Source organism: Charadrius vociferus, unplaced genomic scaffold (genome assembly GCF_000708025.1).
Source record: "Charadrius vociferus isolate BGI_N301 unplaced genomic scaffold, ASM70802v2 scaffold121, whole genome shotgun sequence".
Classification (NCBI taxonomy): domain Eukaryota; kingdom Metazoa; phylum Chordata; class Aves; order Charadriiformes; family Charadriidae; genus Charadrius; species Charadrius vociferus.
The window spans coordinates 1,165,330-1,178,413 of record NW_009646858.1 but is presented as its reverse complement, the minus strand read 5'-3'; the positions used below and the strand labels follow the sequence as shown (position 1 = coordinate 1,178,413).

The following is a 13,084-nucleotide window of genomic DNA, read 5'->3' as shown; positions in this document are numbered from 1 at the left end:
TAGGGAAAAGTGCTGGTTCTCAGGTAACCCATGACCTGGTGTCCATCAAAGGGAAAGAAACAAAATCTCTGCAAGCAAAACTGAAAAGATGCATGATCTTTTTCTCCTTCTCTCTTCCCCTCCCTGTACTCCATTTTTTGTCTTCTCTCCTTCATCTTTGCTCCATCCTGCCCTCTCCTCTTTGCTTCTGCCTTTACCATTCTTTACCTTTATTACTATTTAATACAGGACAGGACTTGATTCAAACTAAAGCCATGTATTCTGGTGAAAATATTACTTCCAGCTCTGTTCTGCTGTTGCTTGAAGCCACGTGCTGGTGTGCTGACTAGAGACTTCACAGATAGAGTGTCCTGTCCAACTGCAACTATCCTTTGCAGCGGTTCCTGTTATGGTGCTTAGCTTAGTATTTAGACCAGAAATACAGATAATGTGCAATACAACAGCACAGCACACTTCAAAAATAATTAAAAAAAAAAAATATTTGAGGAGACGGGGAAAACTGTCTGGAGCTGGTTTTGCATCACTGGGAGATAAAATAGGCACATCTAATTCCACAGCACAATAGCTGGGAGCCCGAGCAACATGACACAGACCAAGGAATTAGGGTAGCACACTGTAAGAGATGGCAAAGGCAACGGAGTGCATGGCAGATAAGGAATAGCATTTGGCAGAAGTAGTGTTTCGGACACATTTTTTTTCTATGAGTCTGGTCAAAATAGAAAAGCTCACCAGACAGCATGAACTGATAGGCATTGTCAGAGATGGAGAAGATGTGTGGAGGGGCCTCCTGGCGCTTCTTGCCTCGGTAGGCCAACACCACCTCCGGGTTGTACACCGGCAGCCACTTGTAGGGGTTGACAGTGACGCAGAAGAGACCTGAGTAGGTCTGCGAGGAAAAAAATAGACCAGAAGAGTCCATGAAGTCCATCTCCTGGCAGCTGGATTGTCTCCTTTGCCATGAGAGGGAACTTACATAGATCATCCAGGAGCTGTAGCGGTCCTTGAGGTTGTAGAGGACAGCAGGTTCATGCAGGTGGATCAATATGGCCACATCCTCAATTCTGTCAAACTTAGGTGGGTTCATGGCATATACATCATCAGGTTTGACAGCAACAGTCTGTAATTCAGAAAAGAAAAGTTAACCTTGATTCAGCAACTCTCCATGCTCTTTCCACGTGTACACACCAAGACACAAACACAGAGAAGTGATAACATCTGTAAGGCTGCTCTAATTCAGATTTTTCTTTCTTTAAACGGTGCAAAACAAGATATGGCTATTACAGGGCAGACACTGCTGCCAGACAGGAACTCTGCAACACTGACAAATTTACAGGATATAAATTTACTGTCCTGGAATTGCTACAACCACACAGGGAGATTTTGTGCTGAACCAGAACTATCTTATTGCTGCTTCTGAACTTCACATCGCTGCTGCTCGTGGCTGTAATCGCCAGTGGCACAACTGCTGGCCAGTCTACCTTTTGGCCTCCAGGACTCACACTGCACCATGCCAGAGAGACAGGACACTAACAGCACAAGAGTCATCAACAGCAAATCCTTCCTTGGAACAGATTTGTTCCAGTCCTGCCTGTTGCCATTCCTAATTAAACAAAGGCTCTATCCCTACTAAACAGCACCGTCTGTTGGGCTCAGGTTGTGGATGACCATCCTGTCACACCGCCAGAGCCTGTGGGTATGTTGGAGGGGGGTGTAGATGTGCAGGAAAGCAGACGTACATAGATGGCAGCAGCTTATCTTGGCCACACTGAACCATGAAGGAGCTTGAAAATCCTGTTGTCATTTCTCCAGATGGCTTTTCCCATTGCTTTTATGCTGTAATTGCTGCTCCCATGGACTGGTCCAAGCTGAATAGTCCAAACCAAGGAGGAAATTTTGTTACTGCAATCATATTTGATTCGGAAAGATTGAACACCATTTCCAAGCTCAGGTCCTGATTAGTGGAATGATCTTGGGCTTCTTTTGACAAAGCAAGAATTACAGTCACAGTTTTAAAAGCAGTTTTGTGATACGTGTCCCTAAATACCTTTCTAAAGCATTCAAACACTTCAGCAATTAGGATTCATGGAAAGTCTCCGTATAGAATAAGAGATCATGCATTAACTGCTATTCACAGGACATATCTGGGAGTCACTATAGAGGTTTCTAAAATAATGTCCATTCAGTGCTGAGAAGAGGACAGGAAACTCTGCAATATCAGGAATTATTAGAAAAGAAAGGGAGAAAATAAGAGGGGTTTATGTAGGATGTGTCCATCAGTTCATTCACGCATTTGTTACTGATCACACCTCTTAGAAAGGACATAGTTGTACTAGAAATGATCCAGAGAAGAGAAACAAAGATGGTCACAGGAATGAAACAACTTTTCTATGAGGAAAGCATAACTTGATTGGGATTTGGAGGTGAAAGGGAGATACTTTTGAAGTTTGCAAAATCAGGAATAGCAGAGACAACCATGGCCATAGCAAGGAAGCATTATGCATTTTTTCTTCTTGTGAAAAAAATAAGCAGAAATTACCAGGCTGTACATTGCAGAAAAGGGAAGCATTTTACACAGACTCCCATTTTAAACTGTGGAAATATTTCCCACAGGACAGTACAGAGGCAAAAAACTCAAATGGATGTGAAAAAGCCAGTCCCCAGGAAAGCAGGTCCTTGTACACAGTATCCTGCTGCAGCCTCCGCCCAGTCACGTACCTGTGACTGCTGGAGTCTGGGGGCAACTAACAGGTTACTGCTTTGTTCTTTATTTGCTTTATTCTTAAAAATTTGGTAGCACCTACTGTCAAGATGGTGGTTGGCGTGGTTCTTTGGGCTGCTGCAGCTGTTCTTACAAAAGTAATCAGCACACAAGTTGCTAAGACATTGCAGCGTTTTTGCAAGATTAACACCTTGGAGGCTCTTCAAGGAAACTGTTTGCAGCCAGTGACACTGATAATAATTTCACATGCACGGGGGACTTTCAAAGTAGCTGCCTGCCCTGATACCATAAAGGAAGACATTTGTCGGTGGGTATGACAGTGTTAGATGAGAAAGGGTTAAAAGCAGAGGTTGAAGAATGCTAAGACTGGCAAGGCTAGAATCCAACCTGTTTCAGAGCATTGCCTGATCTTTAAAGCCTAAACCAAGAACAATTATCCCACGGATACCTTCATGCCAGCATCCAGAGCAATTCCTTCCTCCAGAGGCTGTGCTGGCCCCAATCAGAGGGCAGTGGCAGATGCCACTGCAGACTTCTCGCCTGAGCTAGTCTAGTGCTTTCTGTGTTCCTTGCCCTCCCTAGCAGACACCCTGGGCCCTCAGCAGGGCAGGGAGGAGAACCAGAAGGAATGCACTTACTCTGCCATCCTCTGTCTCAACAGTTATCTTCCCATCCTGTGCAGCTGTGATCTTCCCTTTGGTGTACTCCACCTCGGGGTCAGCCACAAAGCAGTAGGTCTTGGCGTCAAATGGCTGGTTCTGAGCTTCTATTCTCTCCTTCTCTGATTTGCGAAGGTACGGTGCAGCCTCACCAAAAATCTCCATGCCAGCGTCTCTGCTCATGGCTGAAGCTGAAAGACAGACCCTGCTGTGGTGGTCCCCTGTGCGATCCTTAGAGTCGAGCAGAGTGGAGCTGAAGGTGTACTAGCCCTCCCAAGTTGGCTGCTCTGAGAACACCCTCCCCATCTCTCAGATGCATGCTGCAAGGTCTTGAGGGAGGTATTTGCCTTTCAAAGCTGGAATGTACGAAAGCAAGGAAGAAGAGCTGCCACGCTTCACAGCGCCAGGGAAAGGGGATCCATGCCCGAAGGAGCAGGAGGGCTCCCTGGGGAAGTGCGGCAAAGGGGAGAGATCTCTGAAGGACTCCCATACTCCTTAGTAAGACAATCCCTGAAGCCTGTTTTTTTTTCCAGTTCTCCATTTATGATTTCCCCCACTCCTTAACATGGAGCCTGTCCTAGTCCTCTGATGGGCAGCCAGAGTGCACAGGAACAGACACGTGCCATGGCCCGTTAGAGCAGCTCACGCAGGGGGAAGAACAAGGACCTGTCCACAGTGAGCGCAAGGGAAGTGGCTCTTCCCTTGCTCATGCCAGCCTGGGCAAGCTATTAGTTTTCATGCCTTAAATTCTCACCTTAACAATCAGTCAACAGAAAGAAGGAAGGAACGGGCTGACATCCCTGATCTCTGAAAGAGAAAAGGTGAAGGCTCAGACTTGAGCTAAGATACAGCCTTTCCGAAGGCCCCGGTACCTCTCACTTACTCACTGCGAGCAACCACTCCAGCTGAGAACCAGCAAAGCAAACCTCAGACACCAGTCCTTCCTTACCCAAGAAATGGCCCAGTGGGCAATATACAGCAGGTTTCCCACTGCCTTGAGAAGCTCCAGGCACAGGGAACAGCACCTGTGGCAGGAGTCCTCCACCCCTCCGGGTCAGTCACGGCATGGCCATGAGCAAAGACAGGGGATCAGGAACCACCAACAAGGGCTTTCTCCCTGACAGTTTTTATAGGCTCAGCCCCTTCCCTTAGTTCGGCCCCTTCCCTATATTTGGAAGGAAGGGATTGACACTCCTGCCTGCTCACCAATTCATGTTCATTTTCTGCCATATACAGTATGTAAAGAAAGGATACTCTTTTTTCCAATTTTAGTAACTTCAGGACCTAACTGTTGTTTGTAGATTCCTTGTTGTGAGAATTCCTCTACTGGGAACGTGCTCTCCTGCCAGCTATGACCACGGCTCTTGTACTTGCTCTCACCTATACGTCAAAGAAATAATAGTCCAGGAGGGACCTGTCCCACTGCTCCTGCTCACGGGATGCCTGGGCAGAGTTACACAGTGGCAAGGGAACACAAAATAAGTACCCATGGGGTGGAGGACAAGGCCACAAGAAGGGAAAAAGGAGATGAGGATTCATGTAGGATCAGTTATGGCAATCCTTGTGGCTTCCCATCACTGCACGGGTCAGGGAGGATGGGAGGAGAGGCCATGACTGAAGTATGATGGGACAAACCACGGCAAAATAGAGGCTAATCAGAAAGAACACCCCCCAAATCTAGCTAGGGATGGACATTCCATGAATGCCAAACCCTCAATATGCTACAGGAACGTAGTTTCAAATACCGCTTTGGCTGCCTAGGATGTCTGCTGCCCTTGCTGCCAATAGGAGCAGCAGAAGCCATATCACACGGTGCTATCAGGTTCTTAGACACAGTGATTGCAATTCCCAGGTGAGAAGGATATTGGTAAGGGGACATAGTAGCCACCAAAACGCTGAGCACTTGTAACCCAGAGCACCACTTTCACCTGAATCCCCGGGTCTGTTTCTCGGCCGTGCCTGGGGACAGGCAGAGCTGTGTCTGAGGAGCAGCAGGATGTGCAAGGATACACTGCACCTATGCAACTCCTGCTTGGGCAGCGCAGACCGAGGTCTGGCAGCAAGGCACAGCCAGCACAGGCTCAGACACTCCTCTCCCTTCCCCAGAGCAGGGCTGTGCCACAGGCTTCCAGGACCACACTGCCAAACCATCACTGAATCCACTTTAGCCTACATGTGTGCCCTGAGAAGCATAGAAAACCAGTGTGAACTAGCATGGAGAAAAACAAAACTGTAGCAAAATTCTTCAGCTCTGTGGGAGAGGTTGGGGGTCAGGCAGGTCCCAGAGCTGAGGTCTCCCATCTCAGGGCGAAGCCCCACAGCCAGCGGGCAGCACAGACAGGATTCTGCTGGGTTAGACGCTTTACACAGACAGGATTCTGCTGGGTTGCACTCTTTCTGGCCGAACAACCCATGTTCTTGGTAGCATATTTTCAGCAGGCTAAACCCCTCACCAACTCTTACATGACTGATAAACTCTTGCAAAGGGGGTATGAACCTCCTTTGGGACAGGGTTGGCTTTGAATGGAGGTCTTTCAGTCCCAAATGCTCTCTTTGGTTGGTGCAGAGCAGACAGGCAATGGCTGCAAGTAGAGCTCACCAGGCAGGTCAGGTGAGGACAGCAGTTGGCAGGAATGATGGGAGCCTTCATGCCTGAATGGAGAGAGGTAGCTCCTGGGGCATGAGCGGAAGGGTATTCTCCGCCCTGACTCATCCAGCCTGTTTTGGGCATCTTCTGTCACTGTTCAGTATCACCCACTCACCCTCCGCACTGAATGTACATTCATCCAAGGCTGCAGCATCAGCCTTCCCTGGCCAGAACGAAGCCTGCAGGACTTGCGTGAAGCCAGAACCCTACCCCAAATAGCTCCTGCCACCACCCAAAGCACCACTCCCAGCTGGAGCACCCTGGGGCACCTGCAGCTGCTTCTGCAGTGTGGGGGACATTACCTCATCTTTCAGACGCAGTGGCTGGCTCTGCTTGTGTTTGCCCAAGGAAAGCTGACCCTGTGGTCTTGCAGGAGCGTCATTGTCACTAGTGATTTGACAAACCTGTTCCACGTTGCCCTTAATTTCATTTAAGGTCACTAAAAATGGACACCACAGCCACATAACTCATGAACCATGAATTCCTAGAATCCCCGTAAGCCTGGAGGATGAGAGAAAGCTTTTTATAGCAAGCATCCCCTGCGATCGGCCCTTTGAACTCAGCGCAGTGGATGTACTGAGTGTCTGTAAAAAGCCAAGACACAACAGACCAACTATCAGTTCAGGGCTTTATCCTCATACTGGATGGTCAGTGTGATTCAGACGGCCTTTCCTGCTCCCAGGCATGCCCAAACACAAGGGGGGCAGACCCTAACCCCCCCAGCTGTAGGATCACAGCAAAGAGCAATGGCCCACAGGTAGCCCCTGCTGCCAACTAGTCCCAGGCACCTGCTGAGCACTGCACCAACAACATACTGTACTGTTTAAAACCATGTGCACACAGCCATTGTCTCAAATGCTCTAAATGAGGGCCATCCAGTATATCCGCAAGCTGTACTATCACTTATAACAGTTTTCCAGTATCTGAAGGGCGCCTACAAAAAAGCTGGGGAGGGACCTTTAACAAGGGCATGTAGTGATAGGATGAGGGGTGGTGGCTTCAAACTGGAAGAAGGGAGATTTAAATTAGATATTAGGAAGAAATTTTCCACTCTGAGGGCAGTGAGGGACTGGCGCAGGTTGCCCAGAGAAGCTGTGGCTGCCCCATCCCTGGAGGTGTTCAAGGCCAGGTTGGACTGGGCTTGGAGCAACCTGGGCTGGTGGGAGGTGTCCCTGCCCAGGGCAGGGGGGTGGCACTGGATGATCTTTAAGGGCCCTTCCAACCTAAACCATTCTGTGATTCATGTTCTCCCAAGCCCAGCAATGGTTAGTAGCTAAAAAAAAATACACATTAATTACTTTCAGATCTCTAAGTAATTCTGATCCATGAACTCCACAACCAGCAACAACAGCCATTGCTATTACATGCCTGCTATTTGAAAAGGCCCAGCTTCACATTATAACAATCACACTCTTATTTCCAGCAGTTCTCCATCATTACATGAAAACATTTCTCAAGATAATAGTTGCTGTAAAATCTTATCAGAAGGTAGCCGGCAGCAAGGTCTGAGATATAAAAATGTGCCTGTTGCACTACAAAGCAGGAACGCCAAGAGAAGGGGAGTACAGATGAATTTGCACATCTAAACTTTTTGGGTTTTGTTCTTTGGTCTTAAGGACATGCATTAGATTTTTCTGGCAAAAGAACTGAGCGTACAAACCTTTCTATGTTTAGACTTGTCTGTGCTTTGGAGCCTTTAAATGTTTGACAAGCTGTATGAATAGGAATGGCAGAGCTTCATGCAAACAAAAGTCACAAAGTGCCATGATGATAGGTCTAAAACTTAAATGTCTTTTTATAAATGACAAGGGGAGTTGAATGAGCAAGACACTGCAGGTCTTTGAACCCAACTAAGGAAATTCCTAAATTTCAGCAAGCTGAAGAAAAATTACTGCTTTTATTCCATGTGCCTGGAGTTTTCCAGAGAGCAACTGCTTTAGAAATCGTCCATATTTCACTCTGGCAAGGTGGCTTTTCTGCCCGCTCTGCAGAGCAGATCACACATGAATGATTTGCCTTCTCTAATGGAAAGAGCTTGGGGCAGACTCAAAGCAGGCTGTGGACATCTGGGTGCCAGCTTCTGGGTACTGGATTTCAGGACCCCAAGGGCTTAACATGAAGCTCTTTGCACTGTGCAAAGGATCGTTAAGCACCTCAGAAGGACAACTCACAAACCCTGCTAAAAAAAAGGGGATCTGCTTAGCCTGAGCTGAGTGATGATGCTGAGCTCCCAACACCTCAGCGTCGGTCCCAGAGCCTGTCACTGCCTTTGGAGGGCTGGAGTGGAGCTCAGCCCCTCTGACCAGGCTGGCTCTGGTCACTCCCAGCAGGACCAGCAGCCAGGAAAAGAGAAACCCGAAATCAAACCTTTTCTTCACCTAGGGATTTTCAGCTGATGTCTCCCACCTTCCCAGAAGAAACGGAGACAGATGTTAAGAGTCAGTGTCAGAAGCAGGGGCAGCAGGAGGAAAAGTGCCTCCAGCTCCAGGGCTTGGTCAGTGGACACTTTGTTCCCAGTATAATGCCTGGGTTTTGGTCCTATTCCTATAGAGAGATACTTCTTATCGCACTCCCGGGGCTGGAGGACATCTGAACCATTTCGCCTAAACCTGTGCAGGATTAGTGTGCTACCCACAAAGCCATTACCTAAGACACGCCACCCACAAATGCCACCTCTGCACTTGTGAAGGATCCTGCTAGCCCTCAGAAAAACCCAAAGCTCTCTGTGCTGGGGCTGAGTGGTCGCAGCAAGATGAGCACAGGCCTTGGGCTTGCTGCCATGAACCCAGGTCATCATGGTCCACCACATCTCAAGTCAGGTGCCCGTGGCCCAGGAGCATGGGTTTAGCTGTACACCCATGTTCAGAGCAGTGGCCCCCTTTAATAGGCATCCTTTCAAATGTGAACAAAATACACTAAAAATACAAACCAAATGAAGAAATGGTGTGGTGCAAAGGGAGAGATCAGTGGATGAGGAGGGATGTCTTACCTTCTCATGAGCCTGTATCTAACACATGGACTCTCTGGAGCCATCGTTGCTGCTGCAAGGTAGTGTGGCGTGGAGGCGAGGGTGCTCCCAGCAGCCCGGGGACGGCTGTCAGACAAGCTTCAAGCCAGCACTGTCCCCTCGGTGCTGCAGGGCACCCGGAACAGCGCAGGCACAGCCCAACATGAACAAGGCAGCGTACGCAGCACCAGCAGGGATGGGGCTACTGGGCCTTTCTAAAAACAATCTGGACTTTTGGGGCACTGGAGATTACTCCAGCAAAGGCAAAAGTCTAATTAAAGAGCTTATAAGTATATCTGCTGTTTTTTTTTCTGGGAAATATAAATTATCTAGAAATGAGCACTGTAAAAAAGCCAGAGGCTAATATCATACCCTCTTCTGCACTGCAGCTCTGCATTACAGCTGCTATTTCAAAAGTGACAAGAACTAAAACCAACAGGAGTAAAGTATACAGGTTATATGTGCACCAAATTGCAACTAAGCTGAACTATTGCTGCAGCTAAGTGTTCTCTGACACAAGGAACGGTGCTCATTGCTGCATTCCTCCTAATGTTCAGCAGCTTCTGGCTTCCATTACTTTCACCTTTCTTGAATATAAAAGGACTGGGCTGACATTTTCCCTGCCAGTAGTCTACCATGAAAGTTTTCATGAAGAGTTCAGTAAAATACATCTGTGATCCCTGTGACCAAGGCTTGGAGCGTGTGTACCGCAGGGAGCTGCAGTGGGCACACCACGCACATGCACAGCCAAGAGCAGGCCAGGATCTTTTCAACAGGGGAAAAGAGACCCAGAACCAAAATGAAGACCATCAAGTCAGAGCCAATACCAGACTGTGCCACAACAATCTCCTTGCAAAGCCCTTCTCTCTGATTTGGTCCCAACCCAGAGCACCCACCCAGGACCCAGCAAGTGGAACGAATCACCCACTAATCACCCAGCCCTCCTCCAGAGACTTCATGGTGTCTCCACCATGCTCTGGGTTTGTCCCTATCTTTCCAGGGACACCTCCCAGGCCGATGAGTGCCTCTGTGCCTCATTTCACGGACCCAGGCTTGGGTGCAGGGGGGTAGCTCCCCATGCAGGGGGTGGGCAAGGGAACGATGCCAGGTCTCTCTGTCCTGCAGCCAGCAGGACCTGGCCAGGCGAGAAGCTCATGAGCTGGCTGAGGCTGAACCCAAGAGTCATGGCTGGTGGTGGGGCATCTGCTGCGTCTGTCCCAGCAACTGGTGCAAAGACCCAGAAAGGGCTGCAGGGACCACAGCTTGCTGGAGGACCTACAACAGTGCCTACCCAGGGTGCTGGTTAATGCAATGTGCCCCCAGTAGATATGGAAAATGAGAGGGCCAAATGCCAAGAAATTACACCTCAAGCTCCACAGTTACAATGTGAGGGCTCCCACGTAACCCTAACCATGATGAAGAAACATCGAAGTAGAAGCAGGCCAAGCATGTTACACAGACTGGGCAACACTAATTCCCAGTATTTTCTTTTAAAAGCAAAGGATCCTTATTTCTTGGCCTCACAAGAGCTGGATAGGGAAAAGCAGCCTGTTTGTTTTACTTGTGGAGTGCCTGGATCTCCTTTCTTAGCTCAGAGCTCTGGACTCCTTGCTCCTCGGGACTCAGTGGTACTTGTGTCCAGGGCCACCCTGCCTCGCCCCCACCACCACGCAGTCAGAGGCCGTGCCAGTAGATTGCTCCTGCCAATGGGCCAAACTGCACATGGGGTTGGGACAAGTGGGCTGCTGCCTCACAACGGGGCCCAAGATTGCCCCTTGTGAGGAAGGAGTGACACCATCCCACCACAGCCAGGACTGCCACAAGCTCAGCTGCTTGATGTTTGGGCAGGCATGAAATGATGTCCCAGGAAAAGATGAGATTTAGGGTGAGTCCCAGGGCAATGTTACCCTGCTTCAGCTTCTCATGGGCAGAGGACAGTGAAACACTGTCCTTTACGCCCAAAACCTTCCTAGCACACCGCAGAAAGGCCCTAGAGCAGACATGTAGGTGCACATATTCTTGCAAAGAGCCCTGAGGAACAGCAGCTGCCATTATATCTGTTGCTCCATGCTGCCAACATTATTTGCAGACACAGAGCTGTCCTGAGGTGAAGGTCATGAGGGTGCAATCACGGCAAGCTGCATTGCCTTGCAAGGCTCTCTAGTCCCGGTTTTGCCAGGGACCTTTCATTACTGCTCTTCATTCAGATAAGGGCACTCATGGCTCAATATACCCCCACAAATTAAAGGTGGATTTACTGGTTGGTGTTTATCTATTTTTGCACAAAGAACTTTGGGAGAATGAGGAGGTTTTGTAAGCTGTAGCTGAGTAAGTTCCCTGGCATGCTGAAGGAACCTGCTTCATTAAACTAGTAATACACAGCTTAAAACATGGAATGAGCTGGCTCTCGCACAGAGACAGATGCAATCATTCCCTGCCCAGGTCTCCCCAGCACAGATCCTCATACCCCCAGGAACATGTACAACAGAAGCAGAGCTGCTAGAAGTCAGGAGCTAGGTACTCCACGAGCAGCATAGCTTGCTTTAAAAAAGTCAGTTTCTGGTTGAACCAAACCAAAATTTTAAAATTCTCTTCTAGGGGGGAAATAAATAGCTTTTTGCTTTTCTTTTTTAGGCCAACAAACCTAAGAGTGCCCCAGTAAAACTGACCTGCTTATCAGTTCACACCTAATGGCAAGGACTGTGGCCGTTTCCCCCATAGCGCAGCCCAGAATATCTGCTTCACTAAGTACACCCTCCACACACCTGGAGCTCCTGTGTCTTCCAGGTGAGCACCCTACACCAGCAGCAGGGACTGGAAAGCCTTGGGTGCATCTGGCAACCTCAGTGCGTCACGGTGGGTTGTTCAGAGCTCTGTTTGACTCCTCAGCAGTCTGCGCAGCGCTTGTTTTACCTGACTGAAGATAAATACTGATTTGAAGAGCCCAACTCAATGCTCAGCCTTCAGCTCCTTCCTGTATTTAACCAAAGAGCACCTGAGAGCCCTCATTCATCCCACAGTCCTGGGTACGGGCTGATGGGAGCACATCTTCGTAACATGGGGTCAGTGCTTAGACCATACAAGTCCAATGAAGTCAGAAAAGGCTCAGAAATGTAGATATCTGCAAAGCTACTGGAGAAAGGGAGAAAGATCTACAGTATCTCAAACTTTGACAGAGCTGAGGAGATAGAGGTGAGGAAGACTTGTTTTCTTCCTCAGGCTGCTAATAGCTAACAAGCAGCAAGGATTAAACAGTCCTGGGTGGCTGCAGGAGCCAGCTTTCTTCAGTCACCAGGCATCTTCACCACTGAAGCTCAGTGCCACCAGCTGCAGTTTCTGAAGGACTGCCATGACAACAGCCTCATTGTACCATGACTTGCAGTGCTCTGCGGTGCTGTTCAGTCTATCACCACCAAAATGCCGCCCAGCAGGGCTGGCTGTGGCATTTCTATCAGCATGGAGGAGCCTGAACCCTGAGTGTTTCAGGAGCCTGAGCCTCCATCAGCCGAACCCCTGTGTGCGCAGCACAGCACTGTTTCCCCCAGGGGAGGGGCACAGGGAAAAGCAACAGGGCTGGGAAGAGCCTGGAGGGATGCAGGGCATGAGGCAGCCCCAGCGGAGGAGAGGTGAGCAGACTGACAGCCACACGGCCAGGTATCAGCTCAATTGCACACCTCGGTCTTCCATGCACCCCACTGTTGCCATCCCTTGGCCTCACATTAGCGTTTTTTCGTACCCCCTGCACAGTCTGCTCTAGCCTGTACTTAAATCTGTTGTGTCTGCAGCAACCTCCCTGCTCCCTCCCTGTACCCCCAACACCCGTGAAGGGGGACCCACCACAGAGGCAGCTTCCAACCAAGGAGCCACCGCAACAGTCACAGAAGAGCTGTCCTGAGCTCTGCAGCCCTCTCCCATGCCCTCTCTCGCTGTCACTGCAGCTTGCCCTGGAGTCATGTTGGCTGGTTCGTGCTTTGGAGTGGCTTGGGAGTGCACCTGAGGTTGTCTGTGTCTCAAAGAGGGTGCTGGTACAAAACTGTGCTAAGCGGAGCATG

At 49.2% G+C, this 13,084-nt stretch overlaps 1 pseudogene; it reads right to left on the bottom strand.

The window, feature by feature from the left end:
- Positions 1-3,561, bottom strand: part of LOC104294715 — a 24,615-nt pseudogene extending 21,054 nt beyond the window's left edge.
- Between the last annotated feature and the right edge of the window lie 9,523 nt (positions 3,562-13,084).